This window comes from Capra hircus, chromosome 23, assembly GCF_001704415.2.
Source record: "Capra hircus breed San Clemente chromosome 23, ASM170441v1, whole genome shotgun sequence".
NCBI classification, from domain to species: domain Eukaryota; kingdom Metazoa; phylum Chordata; class Mammalia; order Artiodactyla; family Bovidae; genus Capra; species Capra hircus.
The window spans coordinates 21040702-21061315 of record NC_030830.1 but is presented as its reverse complement, the minus strand read 5'-3'; the positions used below and the strand labels follow the sequence as shown (position 1 = coordinate 21061315).

Genomic DNA, 20614 nt, shown 5'->3' with positions numbered 1-20614 from the left:
TTCCGAAGCCAAGAATCTGAGCCAGCTAGGTTGAAGCTCAACTTTTTCCTGACACAGCCTTGTACGTCACATAGCATCCATTGGTCAGGGCAGTCACAAGGCCGTGCCCAGATTCAAGGAGAGGAAGAATGGACCTCATTTCATGGTGGGGCTGAGCATCAGTCCCACTGTGAAAAGAACATGTGGGATGGGATAAATATGCTGCTGCAGCCTTCTTTGGAAAGAATGATCCCCTGCATCTGGTCTGTCTACTCCAAAGCCAGTGTTCATGGCGCCTCACACACTGCCATCTACCCACCCAGGCCCATCACCCAGGCATTGCTTGCTGTTTGCTGCCTTTCAGTCTCTTTCTGGTTCTTTGGTTGCTTCTGGATGCTTCAGGGCCAGCAGTAGTCCCACACCTAGCCCTTTCTGCCAACTGTAGTTCCTCCTACGGTCCATTGTAATTTTAGGCCACTCTGCTGCTGCTGCTAAGTTGCTTCAGTGGTGTATGACTCTGTGCGACCCCATAGACGGCAGCCCACCAGGCTCCCCCATCCCTGGGATTCTCCAGGCAAGAACACTGGAGTGAGTTGCCATTTCCTTCTCCAATGCATGAAAGTGAAAAGTGAAAGTGAGTCGCTCAGTCGTGTCCAAGTCTTCAGGACCCCATGGACTGCAGGCTCCCAGGCTCCTCCATCCACGGGAGTTTCCAGGCAAGAGTACTGCAGTGGGCACTCTGGATAGAATTTATTCTCTCTGGTTTTTGAAACAGGAAATTCTCTTTGTACTTCAGGTTCCATTACCCCAAGGGGAATCGGAGAGTGGGCTTCATATCAGACAGTCCTCTCCCCTCCCCCACCAGCAGGGTTGATTTTCAAAATACTTAATCAATGAAGCATCCACTTACACAGCCCGCGGAGCAAGGAAGGGAACCGCCAGAGATGAACGGGCTGCCACCGTAAACTGCACAGAGGCCTCCGCGAGAGGGCGCTGTGCTGGGACCGAGTGGCAGTAAAGCTAAGCAGGACAGGAGTGTTCTGCGGGTGGAGGGGAGGAGAATTAATCTTTTTCTTCTAGAACCCATCTAGGTTCTTTATTTAGCTGGGGCCCTGGAAATGAGACCAACAAAAGACAGATTAACAGGAGAAAAACAGAAGTTTATTACCATGTGCATCATGCACACACATGGGAATAGTCAGTGATGAAAAACCCAGAGAGACCATTAGAACTGGGGCTTCCATACCATTTTAGGCTAAACAAAGGAAAAGGGGTTTTGAGCTTCTGGGTGGTGGAGGCAAGTTTTGGGAAAGCGATCAGGAAAAGTGTGTGCTAAGTCAGTCGCTTCCGTTGTGCCTGACTCTTTGCAACCCCATGGACTGTAGCCCGCCAGGCTCCTCTGTCCGAGGGATTCTCCAGGCAAGATGACTGGAGTGGGTTGCCATTTCCTCCTCCAAGGGATCTTCCCGACCCAGGGATTGAACCCGCATCTCTTAATCTACTGCATTGGCAGGCAGGTTGTTTATCACTAGTGCCACATGGGAGGGAAAAGTGTAGTCAAGAAGTATCGTTACTAAGGTTTGTTATCCAGATTGAAGCCAGTTCCCTCTCCTTAGCGTGTTGTTAAAACTCCTTTTCCAGGTACATGATGGGGAGATGCCTTAATAAATGCAAATTTCTTTTATAAAAAGAAAACCTGTGCTCTGTTTTAGAGCTTTTCCCACAGCTGCGGGTTAATGGCCTTTAGCTTAAAATAATCCATACACCAAAGAGACATGTTCTGGGGTAGCATATCCTGGAACATTTCAGGCATGAGTGATGAATTCTGGTCAGGGCAACTGGGAAGTCTGGCTTCAGCGGGTGCTGGAGGGACACAATAGAAGCTGGGCTTGTGCTTCCAGACCTGTTCATGGTGCAGTGAGCCCCTCATAAGTGCACTGGAGGTTACACCTGAGGTTCCTGAATAAGGTCCTTTAAGTGCTTCCAGGGCTTTCCAGGCAGCACTGGTGGTAAAGAACCTGCCTGCCAATGCAGGAGACTTGAGACTCGAGTTCCATCCCTGGGTTGGGAAGGTTTCCTTAGGGAAGGGTGTGGCAACACACTCCAGTATTCTTGCATGGAGAATCCTCTGGGCAGAGGAGCCTGGGGAGCTGGTCCATGGGGTCGCAAAGAGTCTGACACGACTGAAGTGACTGAACGCAAGTGCTTCCAACTTGTGTGTCCTACTGGATGGGGAAGTGCCCACATTCACTGGACGTAAATCTTGTAGTCTTTAATTGTCTGTAAGAGTATCCCTTTTTCCACTTGAATCCAATTCAATAGCTTCTACATGTTTCCAAAATAACTTATATTTTCCTTTTTAATCATTTGGTTCCCTGGTGTAACTCCTTACCTCACATCTTTCCATCATGCATTAGCACAACATACATTAGCTCATTTCCACACAGTGAATCGGCAAATATTTCATGTTAATATTGTTCCCTCTGCTGTGTTTCAAACCTCTCGGAAGAATTCTCTGATACCCACACCACCCACACATTCGCACACTTTATTCTTTCATTCTCTATGCCTTTGGCCTCGAACTTGGCCCCAACTCAGTTGTGTGCATGCTAAGCCACTTCAGTCTTGTTCAGTTCTTTGCGACCCTATGGGCTGTAGCCCACCAGGCTCCTCTGTCCATGGGATTCTCCAGGTGACAGGTGAGAATACTAGAGTGGGTCGCCATGCCCTTCTCCAGGGGACCGTCCCGACCCAGGGATTGAACTCGTGTCTCCTGCATTGGCAGGCGGGTTCTTTAGCACTGGTGCCACCTGGGGAGCCCCAACTCAGTTGTGTAGTGGTTACTTATGTTGGAATTGTGTCTCTGACCATCTCAACCTGCTTCAAACACTGAGGGTTGTGACTGAGTGAGCTTGTGCTGGATTTTCTCCTGGAGTATCCAGTAGATAACTGTCCACACAGACTGAATGTATTTGGAATGTTAGCCCTAAAGCCTCTGTTAAACCATTTACTCAACAAATTAGGTTTCATGAAAACAGATTATTTACACTGCTTCATTTAATTCTCTGTTGTATTTCCCCTAGAATCTCTAGAAAGGATTTTCCTGTATGAGGACATTAGGGCTTTTGGGCATAGGTAGCTGATAAACAGACAAAAAGAGCAGAAATTTCCAGGTCCCACTGAGAGAAAGAGGACGAAGGTGATCATGAGAAAAATGTATTACATACGTGCTTTGAAAAGTAGAACTAGGGTTGGCATCACTTGTCGGGTTGAGATTAGGATTATTAAATTTAAAATGGGGATTTACATTGAGATTAAGATACAATCTAATGAGGCCAAGGAGACAAGAACATTAGTCCATGAAGGCTAAAATGAAGATTAGGATTGAAATAGAATTAATGCTGCTGTGTTGTGCTGATTCCAGAGTAAATGTTGAATCAAAGCCTTTTTGTGTTGGGACTAGAATAAAATTAGGCTTTTCCTTTTTCTTATTTTGTCAGCATGTGCCTGAGAGAATTTGGTATTGTCTTTGCCATGGAAAAGCAGGAGACAGCAACTGAGAGATTAGGATCCCAGAACCCTTAACACATTCTTTAGAGACATTCACTCACTCACTCATTCATTTATAGAACTAACTACGGGCCAACTGTCTGCAACACTATGGTCTACTTTTGGGAGTCTGAAATCTAGTGGAGAACTGAGGAACACACCCCATAAGCTGTCCCCAAACTTCCTCCAGGCAGGCTATTGTTTCTTGTTCCCAGGGAACAAGAAGTTCCTTGGAGTTCCTGTAGGATGCTCTTAGTTCAGGGAAGCAAACCTCCTTCAGCTGGGGGGTCAAATTATTTCTAGATGGAGATGTTTTTCTCAAAGTTCACTGAGAGCTTGAGACTTCTCACCTGGGCTGGGGAGACACTATTTGTATCCAACCGCAGGGTTGAGACCATGAGGACTTGAATCAGTCCTCTTGGGTCCACATATCTGACATGGTTCAACTGCTACTTAAACTCTGCATTTGGGAGAGGATAATGATATTATCTGTTTCATAGTGTTGTACTAGAGATTAAATGTGTAGGCCACTTTAATTTACCCCTGGGATATCATACTCAATATATAAATACCTAATAATAACGATATGATAATTATCATCTTTCTGAGCAAGAGCACAGGACGGATAACCGCGGTGGACCACTGCTAGGTCTTAGGTCAGGAGTCTGGGATGCCAGATGCAATATCACATTATGCCATTAGATGGCACCAGACTCACATGGTCCAAACAGTGACTCCTGAATCCTTGTTCTCAATCACATTAATAATCGGTTCTGACTAATGAAGATAAGCGGGAGAACTATATAAATAAATTGCTGTGTTAGGGGGAAGAAGGTTCTTTTCTGAACAATAAAAATAGAAGATTATAATTTATAATTTAAGAACAGTGAAGATGACTTTTAAAATGTTTTCCTTATAATGATACCTGTCAGGGACCATGCAGTAGAAAGATTTCTATGTGACTTTGATCTATCACATCAACCATGATGGTTTCTGTGTCATTAGGAAATCTGATTCAGCATCATACCAAGGGTTAAAAGGCTTCTGCATCCACTTTTAGTTTGTTTGAAAAATATTTATTGGGACTTCCCTGCTGGTCCAGTGGTTAAGGCCCCAGGCTTCCAGTGCAGTGGTTGCAGGTTCAATCCCTAGTCAGAGAACTATGATCTCATGTGCTTTGTGGTGTGGTCAAAAAAATTAAATTAAATGATAAGTATTTATTAAATTACAGCCAGGAACCTCAGAGGTCATCTAGGCTCAAAGTCTTCCTTTTACCCATGAAAATATTGAGGTAGAGGGAAATGAAGTGACGTCCTCATATCAAGTCACTGGGTAAAGGCAGTGGAAGCTGGGTCTCCTGACTAAGGGTCTTTCCTTTACCCAGATGACTCTGGATTTAAAGGCTGTTACAGATGTGCTCTGCAAAGAGTTGGACACACGTGCTGATCTGTGCTGCTCATGATCATCACACTAGACGGTAAGCAGGACGTTGGACACAGCCTGGAAGAGAGATTTACCACAGATTAAAATTCAATAGTCAGCAGTATATTGGGTTGCATTAATAGAGGTAGAGCACCTGAAACAAAGAAGGTGATAGTTGTGATCTACCCAGTGTTGCTTATACCAGCCTGGGACATTGCAGCTATTTTCAGGCAGAACACACTTTCAAAGAAGGGGGTTGGGAGGCTCAAAAAAGAAATCTGTCTTCAAATATCTGAAGGGCTATCATGTGAGAGGAAGATTAGATTTCTACTTTGGCCCAGAGGAGTACAATCAGAAGCAGGGAAGCAGCAGAAATGCACTAGTTTGGACATCAAACAGGCTTGAGTACACAGGGCCACTCACTAGCTATGACTTTGGGATGATTTACCTTATTGAGCCCAGGTTTGTTCATTTATAGGAGGGAGATTCTATCTTCCTCACAGAATTTTCTGGTAAATACATCAACTAAGGTATACTAATATTTGGCTGCCTTCCTAAACTAGGGGTTCAGATCTGTAAATGAGCTCCAGTGGACACCTAAGCGTGTGTGTGCTGCCATCCGTTCCCCCTCCCCACTCCCATGGTCTGGGTTTTCCTTTGCTTGTAAGGGATGCATCGCCCTGTGTGTGTTGTCCTTCCCAGCCTTCCTGGAGTTTCCTGCTTTAGGGCAACCACAGCACAGAGAAGCGCTTCCTCCTGTTGGGCTTCTCTGATTGGCCCTCCCGGCAGCCTGTCCTCTCCGCCCTCCTCCTCTGCTACCTCCTGACGTGTGCGCCCATGTACTACTTCCTCTGCCATCTGTCCCTGGTGGATATGGGCTTCACCACGAGCACGATGCCAACCCTGCTGGCCAACAGCGCTGAGGCTGGAGCGTGCTGGCTGCCTGGCGCAGCTGTGCGCATCGCTGGCGCTGGGCTCCGCTGAGTGTGTCCTCCTGGCGGTGATGGTTCTGGACCGCGCGGCTGCTGGTGCAGTCTGCTGTCATCCTGGCCCACCTGGTGCCGTGGCCCGTGCTGTATGGGGCATGAGGATCAGAGGCAGCCGCAGGAAAGTAGTGGGCACCTATAGGTTTCACTTGACAGCCACCTGCCCATTCCACTGATCTGCCATCTACCCCTACCTGCAACCCACGCACAGCTACAACCAGCGTTGGGCAAACTCATTTCTGTTTTCTACACTGTAGTCACACCCACCCTCAACCCACTCCTCACCACCCTCAGGAATAAGGAAGTGAAGGGGGCAGCGAAGAGGTACCTGGGGGGTGTGGGGAGAGGGCAAGATGCACAGTGAGTCAGGCGGGGAGGGAAGGAGGGGAGTGTTACCCCAGGGCCCAAGGATGGGAATGCCCACTGGAAAGTCAGTCAGTTTAGCCTTCAAGCTGTTCATTCCTCCATGAGAGTCTTTAAGGTTTGTCCTTCAGCAGCTGATGGTTAATGGGGGAGATCTCTTCCTCCCATCAGGAAAGGCTCACGTGCTTCTAGGGAAGTGTCTATATCTGTACACGTGCAGGTTTAGTGTTGGTGGAAATGGTCCTCGGGCTCTCTCTAAGCCAGTAAAGAGAGAATACATGATTTGAGGAAGAATTTCACCATCCTCAGGGGATGCTATAACCAACCCCCACCTCCCCCGCATCCAGAGATTCCATGTGCTAAAATGACGTACGACATGATCACGGCTGTTAGAAGAGACCATGGAAGACCCCGGGGCCTGCTATCAGAGTATCCCCAAATGACAAGAGGATTGTGGATTTTTCCCTGCAGGAGACCCCATCCAGAAGCATAAGCCCTGGTCTCTCATTTCAGGGAATCAGTCCAACCAAATGTCCACCTGCCCACTTAAATAGTGCCCACCCCAGAGCACGTGACTCATAGTTGTGATGAACACCACCTATGAGTGTGCCTTGTGCTGAGTGAGGTCACGTTCAGAAACGCTTCTGCAGGAAGTGGTTCTCGAGACAGTTATAAAGAAGGGAAGAGACTAGTAGGGAAGAGGGTGGACATATATCAGGTCAAGAGAAAAGCATACATGTGATCAGGAGGGAGACTTGAAGTGGTGACAGAGGAGGAGAGGAAGGGGATGAGATGGAGGAAGCAGAGAGGGAAAAGCTCCACAGGCCAGAGTGTGGGCAGAGTGTTGGGGTCAACCTAGAAACTAGTCTCCATCCCCCTCACTCAACCCAGAGAAGACCTGCTAGAGCCTAAGGCAGGCAGGAAAGAGACTGCTCCTCAATACCCCATCTTTCTGAAAGTGTTCCCACCTCCAGCATATCTATTCCCAAAGAGCTCCCACCAGAGGCATAAAATCTCTAGATCCCCAAGGTGAATATCTTGCCATGATCACCATCATCTCCAGAAATAAGAACCATTTAAGTGGGTGTGAGAATAACAAGGGGCTTGGTACCAAGATTCATTCATACCAAATAGCTTTTAAAAAGTCAAGAGGACATAGTTAATTTAATTTCTAAATTATTTATGAATAAGCCTGCAATCATGTCAGAGTAAGTAATAACCCACTTTGTAATAAACTATTTCACTCTTCTCTGTAAGTAGAAAGTGAGTTTGGCTCAATGTTTATTTACTGATATGACAGATGGAGCACTGGGCTAAACATAGATGCAAATACAAATATGAGTAAAACATGAGGCTCCCACCTAAAACTTACTGTATTGTTGGATGGAGAAGAAATAGACATTTTGAGATAAATCAGAAGGAACCAAGAAAGGATTAAACTGCAAGCTTCCTTGAATGTTATCTCTAATTTGCCTTACATTTTCATTTATTAGTTTACAGTATATTATGCCTATATTATATGAATTCTGCCATTTAGTCAATTATGTTAGAATCAAAGAATCCCTGAGCTAGAAATATTCTGCAGGTTTCCTCCCTACTCTGTCCACTCCCTGAGTTCTATTTATCTTTCTGATTAATTTTGAGAATTTTTCAAAGGATGTGATTAGTGAGTAAGAATAAAAAGGATAAATGATCTTTTACTCCTGGTATCACTGCACTCCCAGGATGGTCATCCATCAATGCAGAAAAAGTAAATGATCTTTGCTATACCCTACAAAAAACCACGATATTGCAAATCAATTATACATCAACCATAACAAATTTGAAATCATCCAAATGGACTCTGCTTCCCAGGGCAGAGGCCTGCTTGTCCTACTTCATTTCTGATCCCAGCTCCTTGATGAAATAGTTATTCAGCATATCCACCAGCTGCTCCTGAGGGTCTTATTGCCCATGACCAGCATGGTCAGCTGCTCAACACTCGTCCAGGACAGGTCCCTAAGGATGGCAATGGTATTGATTAAAGAGCCTCTCCTGTTCGTCAGCCGGTAGCTCCATTATGATCTGAGGAACTGGCTTAAACTTTCCACTCGTCATCCATGCACCTAACAAGCCCCCGACAGCTCCCCCAATAGCTATTCCTTTTGGACCACCCACTAAACCACCCACAACGGCCACAGTCCCAGTAACTAGGCCACCCAACCAGGAGTACTTGAAGGCCGCCTTAATCTTCTTCTTCTGAGAGACGGAGCACAGCAACCTCATGATATCCTCCACTGCGACGTCAGTGCTAGGCACGTAGGCCCCATTCTCTCAGGATCCTCTGGGGGTCCTCTGCAGTTTCATGGTCTTCGAACTCCTCTGAAGGACTTTATTTTTCACAGGAACCTGGGCTTCAGATCGAGAGTGGTCACTGATGTTCTTTACTCTGTCCTGCGAGAGGGCAGTGAAGCGCTTTAATTTCCCTTGCTCAGACTGGACATTCACCAGGACAACGAAGGACAGAAGACAATTACCTACAATGCCTGCTACCATTTGCATCCTTTATTCCCCCTTCTTATTGCTCCCACCCTTCAATGCCTGCTTGATCCTCCTCATCCATTACAACAAGCTGTATCCCTTCCTTCTTTGAAATTTTCCAGGTTATAAGGCAAGAAAAACTGTCCCATTCCTTTGTGATCATATCTTTTATCCATCCCAAAATATTTCAATGATTTCCCAATTTATTTGCCTCTTTCCTATCCATACAAAGTTTGTCAGACATCAAGATTCACTGCCATGTGGAATTGATGTATATACACCATTGATCCTAGGTGTAAAATAGATACCTAACGAGAACTTACTGCATAGCACAGGAACTCTACTCAGTGCTTTGTGGTGAACTAAATGGGAAGAAAATCCAAAAACACAGGGGCTATATTTGCACATATACCTGATTGACTTTTCTGTACAGCAGAAAGTAACACGACATTGTAAAGACACTGTATGTGTGTGTGTGTGTGTGTGTGTGTGTGTGTGTGTGTGTGTGTATACGGGCATGTATACACGTGTTCAGTCGTGTCTGACCCTTTGCAGCCCTATGGACTGTAGTCTGCCAGGCTCTTCTGTCCATGTGATTTTCCAGACAGGAATATTGGACTGGGTTTTCATTTCCTTCTCCAGGGGATCTTCCCAACCCAGGGATGGATCCTGGATTTCTTGTGTCTCCTGCTATGGCAGGCAGTTTCTTTACCACTGAAACACCTGGAAAGCCACCTGGGAAGACACTATACTCCAATAAATATTTTTAAAAAATTAAATACAATCACAAAGTATCCAAAGATGTATACCAGATTTCCAAAAAGAGCTTATCAGACTTGAGAACCTAATGAAATGCTCACAGGGCTTCCTTTTTGAATATGTTACAAGGAAATCCTGGTTAGAAGATGCATCCTCTCTGTCCTGTTAGTTTCTTTTGTAATGTCCCAATGGTTTATAGTAATAGCTCATGTATTATAGCGACACTATGTTCAATATAGGTGGAATCAATATAAGGAGGAGAAGCATCAACAACCTCAGATATGCAGATGATACCATTATAATGGCAGAAAGCAAAGAGGAACTAAAGAGCCTCTTGATGAGGATGAAGGAGGAGAGTGAAAGAGCTGGCTTAAAACTCATATTAAAAAACCTAAGACCATGGCATCCGTCCCCATTACTTCATGGCAAATAGAAGGGAAAAAGGTGGATGTAGTGTCAGATTTCCTCTTGGGCTCTAAAATCACTATGGATGGTGACGCAGTAATAAAATCAGAAGACCTCTGCCTCTTGGCAGGAAAGCTATGACAACCTAGTGTGTTGAAAGGCAGAGACATTCCTCGCTGATAAAGGTCCATATAGTCAAGATTCAAGTCTATGGTCTTCCCAGTAGTTACATTCGGTGTTGGGAGCTGGACTGTAAAGAAGGCAGAGCACCAAAGAATTGATGCCTTAGAACTCTGGTGCTGGAAAAGATTCCTGAGAGGAGCTTGGACAGCAAGGAGATCAAACCAGTCAATCTTAAAGGAAAATCAGCCCTAAATACTTGTTGGAAGGACTAACCCTGAAGTTGAAACTCCAGTATTTCAGTCATCTGATGTGAACAGCTGACTCATTGGAAAAGTCCCTGATGCTGGGAAAGATTGAGGACAGAAGGAGAAGAGGGCATCAGAGGATGAGATGGCTAGATAGTATCACTCTTGCAATGGACATGAACTTGGGCAAACTCCAGGAGATGGTGAGAGAGAGAGAGAGAGGCCTGGTATACTGCAGTCCATGAGGTTGCAAAGAGTCAGATGCGAATTGGCAACTGAATAGCAACAACAGTGTTCAATATTTGGGCTTCCCAGGTGGCACTAATGGTAAAGAATCTTTCTGCTGTAATACTAGAAACTATAAAACTCTTAGAGGATAACATAGGCAGAACACTCGATGACATAAATCAAAGCAAGAGCCTCTATGACCCACCTCCTAGAGTAATGGAAATAAAAACAAAAGAAAACAAGTGCTACCTGGTTAAATGTTCAAGCTTTTGCACAGCAAAGGAAACTATAAGCAAGGTGAAAAGACAACCCTCAGAATGGGAGAAAATAATAGCAAATGTAACAACTGAAAAAGGATTAATTTCGAAAACATACAAGCAGCTCATACAACTCAATACCAGGAAAACAAATAACCCAATCAAAAAGTGGGAAAAAGACCTAAACAGACATTTCTCCAAAGAAGACATACAGATGGCTAACGAACATGGAAAGATGCTCAACATCACTCATTATTAGAGAAATGCAAATCAAAACCACAATGAGATATTACCTCACAGCAGTCAGAATGGCCATCATCAAAAAGTTTACAAACAATAAATGCTGGAGAGGGTGTGGAGAAAAGGGAATGTTCTTGCACTGTTGGTGGGAATTTATATTGATACAGACACTGTTGAAGATGGTATGGAGATTCCTTAAAAAACTAGGAATAAAACCACCATATGACCCAGCAATCCCACTCCTAGGCATATACCCTGAGGAAAATAGGGTTGAAAAAGACACATGTATCTCATTGTTTATTGTTGCACTATTTGCAATAGCTAGAACATGGAAGCAATCTAGATGCCTATCGACAGATGAATGGATAAAGAAGCTGTGGTACATATACACAATGGAATATTACTCAGCCATAAAAAGGAATGCATTTGAGTCAGTTCTGATAAGGTGGATGAACCTAGAACCTATTATACAGAGTGAAGTGAGTCAGAAAGAGAAAGATAAATATCGTATTCTAACACACATATATGGAATGTAGAAAAGTGGTTCTGAAGACTTTATTTACAGGGCAGCAATGGAGAAACAGACATAGAGAATAGACTTATGGACATGGGAAGAGGGGAGGAGAGGGTGAGATGTATGGAAAGAGTAACATGGAAACTCACATCACCATATGTAAAATAGATAGTCAACGGGAATTTGCTGTATTGCTCAGGAAACTCAAACAGGGGCTCTGCGTCAACCTAGAGTGGTGGGATGGGGAGGGAGATGGGAGGGAGTTTCAGAAGGGAGGGGATACATGTATACCTATGGCTGATTCATGTTGAGGTTTGACAGAAAACAACAAAAGTCTGTAAAGCAATTATCCTTCAATAAAAAAATAAAAAATAAAAGAATCCTTCTGCCAATGCAGGAGACTTAAGAGGCATGGCTTTGATCCCTAGGTCAGGAAGATCCCCTGAAAGAGGGCAATGGAAACACACTCCAGTATTCGTTCTTGGCAAATCCCATGGACAGGGGAGCCTAGTGGGCTACAGTCCATGGGGTCGCAAGGAGTCAGATACGACTGAAGAGACTTAGTATGCTCATGTTCAATATCACTTGCTCTTCTGTGTTTCCTGTGTTTTTAAATTTACCTGTTGCAGAAAATGATCTCTTCCTTTAATCAAATCAGGGTTCCGCTTACAGAAAGTAGGAGGCATATCTTACTTCAAAATTTTGAATGTGGGAACTTTAATCCCTATCTTGTCACTGGAATGCTTCAGAGGACCTCTTCCAGGCTTCATTCAAAAATATCTTCCTAATCTAGATGCAACAGACATTTCTTTCCTGAAGTCTCACTCTTCTGTGCTAAGCATTGCCCTCATGCCAAGTTCCTTCTGAGTGTTTATATTCTTATGTCAGTTAACAGCTCAGGTCATAAAGAATATAGGATAACAGAGTTATGTGAACCTCTCTCTGGGGACTAGAAGGAGGTTTAAGAGCCCTGGCTTCCTAAACAGAATATAGGAAAAGGGAATCAAAACAGTATTTCCATAGTTTGAAGTTTTGCCAGCCCTGCTGAGCACAAAGGCCACTCCCGCCACGGCAAGGTCTCAATACCGGAGAACTCAGGAGCCCAACAACCACATCCTCTTCACAGAAGCTTACTCCACATTGTGTAGGGATCCATGGCTGTCTCCTCCCCTTCCAGATGTCTTCCTGGCAACCCCATCTCCCCAGTACTGTCCCTCATGCACCCCTGAGAGCTCTGTCAAGTCTCGGAGGTCTTCTCTCTTTCCCCTCCACAGTATCAAATCCCAACTTACCCCAGGGGCAGCAGCCATCTCTGCACTCAAGAGAGTAGAAGTGGGAGAGAGAGCAAAGGAGCTGGCCTCCCGTTTATAGAAGCAGCTAAAATCCTCTGCCTGTCTGCTGTGTGTGTGTCAGTCTTTCCCGGACCCTTTGTTCTTGCAAGTGCTGGAGAATTTACTCCACGTTCTCTACACTGGATTCTGTAAGCAGAAATGTCATCTAATCAAGCATGTATCTGCTCAGCCAATCCATTGCTCTCCTTGTTTCTAACGTGAGAGACCCTTTTGTGTTGGAAATTTTTCTGTGCTTAACCACCCACGACTCCCAATCCTGACTTCTATGTAGCCCTGGACCCTCAGTGTCTTGATGACTTTGAACACTTGGTGGTCCTTTCTAGGTCTTTCCATCCTGGAGAACATGGTTTTACACAAGTGTCCGTGTAGTGAAAGGAATGGGAGCCAAGAACTCATTTCAATATTTTGAAAACCTTAATCATATGTCATGTTCTCCTCTTTGAAGCTCTCACTAGAGAGTGAATCATGTTGGAAAACCTAATACTTACTTGAGCCTATTTTGTGGGGGGAGACATACATTCTGAAACACATAGAATGAGTGTGAAGTGGGAAGAATGCCTGATGGAATCGAGTGGAAACCTTGACCTGCCTTTTCTCCCTTCAGACAGCTCTCCAGGGTCTCACTATCCCTGTGTTTAGAAAACACAATTGTGAGCTTTGACTGAGGCACAGCAGTAGAGGGCTATCCCAAGTCCACTGTCCAGTAAGATCTGGGATTCTGAAACCTCACCAGTGGGCAGGCAGAAAAGCTCAGATCAGGTTGAGGGTGATCTTGAAAGAGAAGGTCCTGCAGCTGGACAGTGATGGGGGAAGGGCCTGGAAAGAGTAAGAAGACTGAACTAGGCAGCCTGGAGTAAAGTGTTTTCAATTTTCAAACTTTACTTGCACTCATTTAATTTCTTAAATCCTCACGCCACTTCTGGAAAGAGAAGAGGAAGTGTGGATGGTTAAAACAGCTCAAAATTAAATCACATCTTCTTAGAGCCTTTCTGTCTTGCCCTTCTGGCTCCAGGGACGTATGCCACGTTGGTGCCTAAGTTTGCATTCTCAGGGGAAGCAGGGAACCTTGATCAGAATCTCCAGGATGCTGAGCCCAGAAATGTCATTTGCCAGGAATGATATCTGTGTGCCAATACCCCTGAGATCTCTACCCATAGCCCCACCCTGAGCTGCAAATCTGTGGATCTAGCTGCTTCCAAGCATGCTTCTGTGGTTCTTTCCTGGGAAATACCACATACAGAAGAGCCTGGAAAGCTACATACAGTCTATGGGGTCACAAAGAGTTGGACTGGGCTGAGAGACTAACACACACACACACACAAATGTTGTCAGGCACTATTTTAAGCGCTCTGAATGTTTGACTAGTTAACAAATATTATTTTGAAGTCAAGAAAAGGGCATGGAACGTTAAGCAACATTGCCCAAGGATGCTCATCTAGGAATTGGCACAGCAGCACTGAATCTCTGAAGCCTGACTTCCAAACATGTATTCTTAATCACACTATTAACATTTGCTCTACCTATTAGGGCTATAACTACAGAACCATGTATACATAATATTTTGACAGGGATGAAAAGAGTTCCTTACTGAAAAATTAATAAAGGATTACAAGATTATTATTCAAATGAAGAAAAGTAAAAATGATGTTGAAAATAGGTTATCTAAAAAGATACCCATTGGCAAAACTGCAGTAGAAAGATTCCATTAACTTTATCCATCACATCAACTATGACGGTTTCCATACCATTGATTCAGCATCACACTCAAGAGTTGAATCCACATTCATTTGTTTGAAAAATACTGATCAATCTGAGATCCAGGAAAGTAGTACAGGAATCTCAGCAGTCATCTAGTCATCTAGATGACCATTTATACATGAAAATGTTGAGATGAAGGGAAATGAGGTGACCCCCTCATATCAAATCGCTGGACCAAGAGGGTTCTGTCAGGTAGAACCCAGGTCTCCTGACTAATGAGTTCTACTCTACCCAGAAGACTCTGCATTTAAAGGCTGTTACATGTGCCCATCTGTGTTGCTCATGATCATCACACTAGATGGTAAGCAGGAGTGGCATGGACATTGGACAGAGCCTAGAAAAGAGATTCATCACAGATTAAAATTCAGCATTCAGCAGTATATTGGATGTATTAATGGAGGTAGAGCACCTGAAACAAAGAAGGTGACAGTTCTGATCTACCTCGTGTTGGTTATACTAACCTGGACTATTGCACCTATTTTCAGTTCAGTTGCTCAGTTGTGTCTGACTCTGTGACCCCATGAACCACAGCATGCCAGGCTTCCCTGTCCATCACTAACTGCTGGAGCTTGCTGAAACTCATGTCCATTGATTCAGTGAAGACATCCAACCATCTCATCCTCTGTTGTCCCCTTCCCCTCCTGCCCTCAACCTTTCCCAGCATCAGGGTCTTTTCCAGTGAGTTAGCTCTTCACATCAGATGGCCAAAGCGCTGGAGTTTCAGCCTTAGCATCCATCCTTTCAGTGAATATTCAGGGATGATTTTCTTCAGGATGGACTGGTTGGATCTCCTTGCAGTCCAAGGTACCCTCAAGAGTCTTCTCCAACACCACAGTTCAAAAGCATCAATTCTTCGGTGCTCAGCTTTCTTTATAGTGCAACTCTCCCATCCATACATGACTTCAGGAAAAATCATAGCCTTGACTAGACGGATCTTTGTTGACAAAGTAATGTCTCTGCTTTTTAATATGATGTCTATGTTGGTCATAACTTTCCTTCCAAAGAGTAAGTGTCTTTTAATTTCATGGCTGCAGTCACCATCTGCAGTGATTTTGGAGCCCCGAAAAATAAAGTGAGCCACTATTTGCCCATCTATTTCCCATGAAGTGATGGGACCAGATGCCATGATCTTCGTTTCCTGAATGTTGAGATTTAAGCCAACTTTCTCACTCTCCTCTTTCATTTTCATCAAGAGGCTCTTTAGTTCTTCTTCACTTTCTGCCTCATCTGCATATCTGAGGTTATTGATATTTCTCCCAGCAATCTTGATTCCAGCTTATGTTTCATCAAGCCTAGCATTTTGCATGATGTACTCTGCTTATAAGTTAAATAAGCAGGATGACAATATACAGCCTTGAAGTACTCCTTTTCCTATTTGGAACCAGTCTGTTGTTCCATGTCCAGTTCTAACTGTTGCTTCCTGACCTGCATACAGGTTTCTTAAGAGGCAGGTCAGGTGGTCTGGTAGCACCTATTCATAGGCACTACATATTTTCCAAGAAAGGGATTGGGAGGCTCAAAGAGAGATCAGTCTTCAAATATCTGAAGGGTTATCATGTGAGAGGAAGGTTAGATCTCTACTTTGGCTTCTATAAGTTTAATCAGAAGCAGGGAAGCCACAAAAGAGCACTTGTTTGGAAATCAAACAGGCCTGAGTACACGTCCATAGGGCCACTCACTAGCTATGACCTTGGGATGACTTACTCCATTAAGTCCAGATGTGTTCATCTCTAGGACAGAGATTTCTCTTTCATAGAATTTTGTGGAAGTACATCATTAGGGTATACTTATACATGGCTACTTTCCTAAACTAAAGGTTTAGAAGTATAGATGAGCTCCAATGGACATTAAGCATGTGTGTGCTGCCCTCCGTTCCCTCACCCACCACCAACCATGGTCCCGGTTTTTCTTTGCTTGTAAGGGACACATCACCCTCCATGGGTCGTCCTTCCCAACTTTCTGCAACTTTCCCCTTTTAGGGCAACCACAGCACAGAGAAGCACCTCCTCCTGCTGGGTTTCTCTGACGGGCCTTCCTTGCAGTCTGTCCTCTTCGTCCTCATCCTCCTATGCTGCCTCCTGACTCTGATGGGCAACTTAGCACCGGCTGCTGGTGGTGCTAGCCTTCACATGCGCCTGCACACACCCATGTCCTGCTTCCTCTGCCATCTGACTCTGGTGGATGTGGGCTTCACCACTAGCATGATGCCACCCCTGCTGGTCAACCTGTGCAGCTGGACACTGGGGTTGGAGCCCAGTGGCTGCTTGGCACAGCTGTGTGCATCGCTGGTGCTGGGCTCTGCTGAGTGCGTCCTCCCAGTGGTGATGGCTCTGGACTGCGTTTTCATCCTGTTACTTCCATCTACCCTCATTCTGACCTCCTATGGCACCGTGTCCCACGCTGTTTGGGCATTAGGACTGGAGGTTGTCTCAGCAAAGTGGTGGGCACCTGTGGGTCTCACCTGAGAGCCATCTGCATGTTCCATTGACCCACCATCTACCCCTAACTGCAACCTACTCACAGCTACAACCAACATTGGGCAAGTTCATTTCTCTTTTCTACACTGTAGCCACACCCACTCTGAACCCACTCCTCTCTACCCTAAGGAATAAGGAAGTGAAAGAGGCAAAGAGGAATTCCTGAGGGGTCAGGTGAGAGGGCAAGATGCGCAGTGAATCAATCGGGAAGGGAAGGAGGGGAGTGTTACCCCAGAGCCCAAGGATGGGAATGCCCACTGGAAAGTCAGTCAGTTTAGCCTTCAGGCTGTTCATTTCTCTATGAGAATCTGCAGGATCTGTCCTTAAGGAGCCCATGGTTAACGGGGAGGTCCTTTCTTCCCAGCAGGAAAGGGTCATGTGCTATAAGTAAAAAGCCCCACATCCTTTACTGTTCAAGTTAGTGAGGGGGAAATGGCCCTTGGGCTTTCTCCTAAGCTGATGAAAAAAATGATTTTGGGAGGACTTTCGGAGGATAACGTATCCCCGAGTCAAGAGACCAAATGCTGGTAAGAGACGTACAACGATCCTAGTCTGATGGAAAACACCATGGAAGATGCCAAGGTGTCTGCTATCAGAAAAATCCCAAGTGACAATAAAATCATAGACTCTACCCTGAAGGAGACTCCATCCAGAAGAAAAAAAAATCAGTGCAACTGAATGTCTACCTTCCCAGTTAAATAGTGCCCACCCCAGAGCATGTCGCTCATAACTGTAATGAGCAACACCTATGAGTGTGCCTTGTGCTGAGTGGGGTTATGTTCAGAAACTCTTCTGCAGGAAGTGGTTCTTGAGACAGTTATAAAGAAGGGAAGAGACTCATGTGGAAGAGGGTGGACATATTTCAGGCTGAGAGAAAAACATAATGTTATCAGGAGGGAGACATGAGGTGGTGACATGGAGGAGGAAAGGAAGGGAATGAGACGGAGGAGGTCTAGAGGAAAAAGCTCCACTAGGCAGACTTTGGACAGAGTGTTGGGGTCAACCCAGAAACCAATCCCCACCCCCTTAACTCAACCCAGAGAAGACCTGCTGGAGCCTAAGGCAGGCAGGACAGAGACGGCTCCCCAATACCCCACCTTCCTGAAAGTGTTCCCACCTAAAGCACATCTATTCCCAAAGAGCCCCCATGAGCGGCATAAAATCTCTAGATCCCTAAGGTGAGTATATTGCCATGACTGCCATCATCCCCAGAAATAGGAACCATTTACGTGGATGTGAGAATAACAGGGGGCTTGGTACCAAATTTCATTCATACCAGTCCAGTTCAGGCAGTTGTGTCTGACTCTTTGCAACCCCATGGACTGCAGCTGCCAGGCTTCCCTGTCCATCGCCAACTCCCGGTGTTTACTCAAACTCATGTCCATTGAGTTGGTGATGCCATCCAACCATCTCATCTTCTATCATCCCCTTCTCATTCATACCAAATAGCTTTAAAAAGGTCAAGGGGTCATAATGCAATTGAATTTCTAAATTATTTTTGAATAAGACTGCAATTATGTCAAAGTAAGTAATAACTCACTTCATAATAAACTATTTCACTCTTCTCTGTAAGTAGAAAGTGAGTTTGGCTCAATGGTTATCTACTGATATGTTAGATGAAGCACTGGGCTAAACAAAGATGCAAATATAGATACATGTAAAACATGAGGCCCCACCTAAAATTTACTATATTTTGGATGGAAAAGAAATATACATTTTGAGATAAATTAGAAGGAACCAAGAAAGGATTAAATTGCAAACTTACTTGAATGTTTTCTCTAATTTGCCTTAAATTTTCATTTATTATAGTATATTATACCTAAATTATATGAAAACCTGCCATTTAGTCAATCATGTTAAAATCAAAGAATCACTGAGCTAGAAATATTCTGCAGGTTTCCCCCCTACTTTATGCTCTCTTTGAGTTCTATTTATCTTTCTGATTAGTTTTGAGAATTTTTCAAAGGACGTGATTAGTGAGTAAGAAGAAAAAGGATAAATGGTCTTTTGCTCCTGATATACCTGCATTCCCAGGATGGTCATCCATCAATGCAGTGCTATGTCAGAAAAAGTAAGTGATCTTTGCTGTACCCCATGCAAAAAAATGTGACATTGCCCATCAATTATACATCAACTATAACAAATTTAGAATCATCCAAATGGACCATGCTTCCCAGGGTAGAGGCCTACTTGTCCTGCTTCACTTCCAAGCCCAGCTCCTTGCTGAAATAATTGTTCAGCATATCCACCAGCTGCTTCTGCAGGGTCTCACTGAGCACGACCAGCATGGTCAGCTGCTTGACATCCGTCCAGTACAGGTTTCTGAGGATGGCAGTGGCTTTGTTAAAGAGCTTCTTCTACTTGCCAGGAGGTAGCTTCATTATGATCTGAGAAATTGGTTTGAACTGACTCTCTTCCTTTCATCAACTGACTCCCAATGATCCCTCCCAGGAGTATTCCTGGTGGACTGCCCAGCATACCACCTAGGAAGGTGCAGGCCAGAATGACCAGGATGACACTCCAGGTGTATTTTTTGGCCTCCTTCATCTGCCTCTTGTCAGAGACAGAGCACAGCAGCTTCATGAAATCCTCCACTGCAATGGAGCTGTGGAGCCAGTGCCTCGAGGCCTCCCCGCCCTGCATGCTGGCCCCATCCTCCTGCCTCTGGGAATGTACACTCTTCGAACTCCACTGGAGGACTTCATCTTGTGAAGGAAACTTGGCTTCAGATCGGGAGTGGTCACTGATGGTCTTCACTCTGTCCTCTGAGTGGGCAGCGAAGCTTTTTAATTCCCCTTGCTCAGACTGGACATTTACCGGGACAACGAAGGACAAGAGACAATAACCTAGAGCACTTGCTACCATTTGCACCCTTTATTCCCCCTTCTTATTGCTCCCACCCTTCAATGCCTACCTGATCCTCCTCATCCATCACAACAAGCTGTGTCCCTTCTTTCTTTGGAATTTTCCAGGTTATAAGGCAAGAAAAACTGTCCTCTTCCTTTGTGATCATACCTCTTATCCATCCCCAAATATTGCCTATTTCCTGTCCATATAAAGTTTGTCAGAGGTCAAAATTCACTGCAACTTTGAATTGACATATATACACCATCTATCCTATGTATAAAATAGATATCTAATTAGAATTTACTGTCTAGCACAGGGAACTCTACTCAGTGCTTTGTGGTGAACTGAATGGGAAGAAAATCCAAAAAACTAGGGGCTATATTTGCACATATATCTGATTGACTTTGCTGTGCAGCAGAAAGTAACACAACATCGTAAAGACAGTATGTGTTTTGAGTGTGTGCCTGCTCAGTCATGTCTGACTCATAGTGACCCTATGTGCATGGGATTTTCTAGGCAAGAATACTGGAGTGGGTTGCCATTTCCTTCTGCAGGGGATCTTCCCAACCCAGAAATGGAATCTGTACCTC

The 20614-nt window shown here is 44.7% G+C and overlaps 2 pseudogenes across 1 annotated transcript; both read right to left on the bottom strand.

Moving 5' to 3' along the window:
- Nucleotides 7553-8636, bottom strand: LOC106503492 (annotated as a pseudogene). The gene has a single exon (XR_001917083.1). The product of XR_001917083.1 is annotated as a protein C19orf12 homolog pseudogene (transcript).
- On the bottom strand, nt 19364-19820 carry LOC106503933 (annotated as a pseudogene).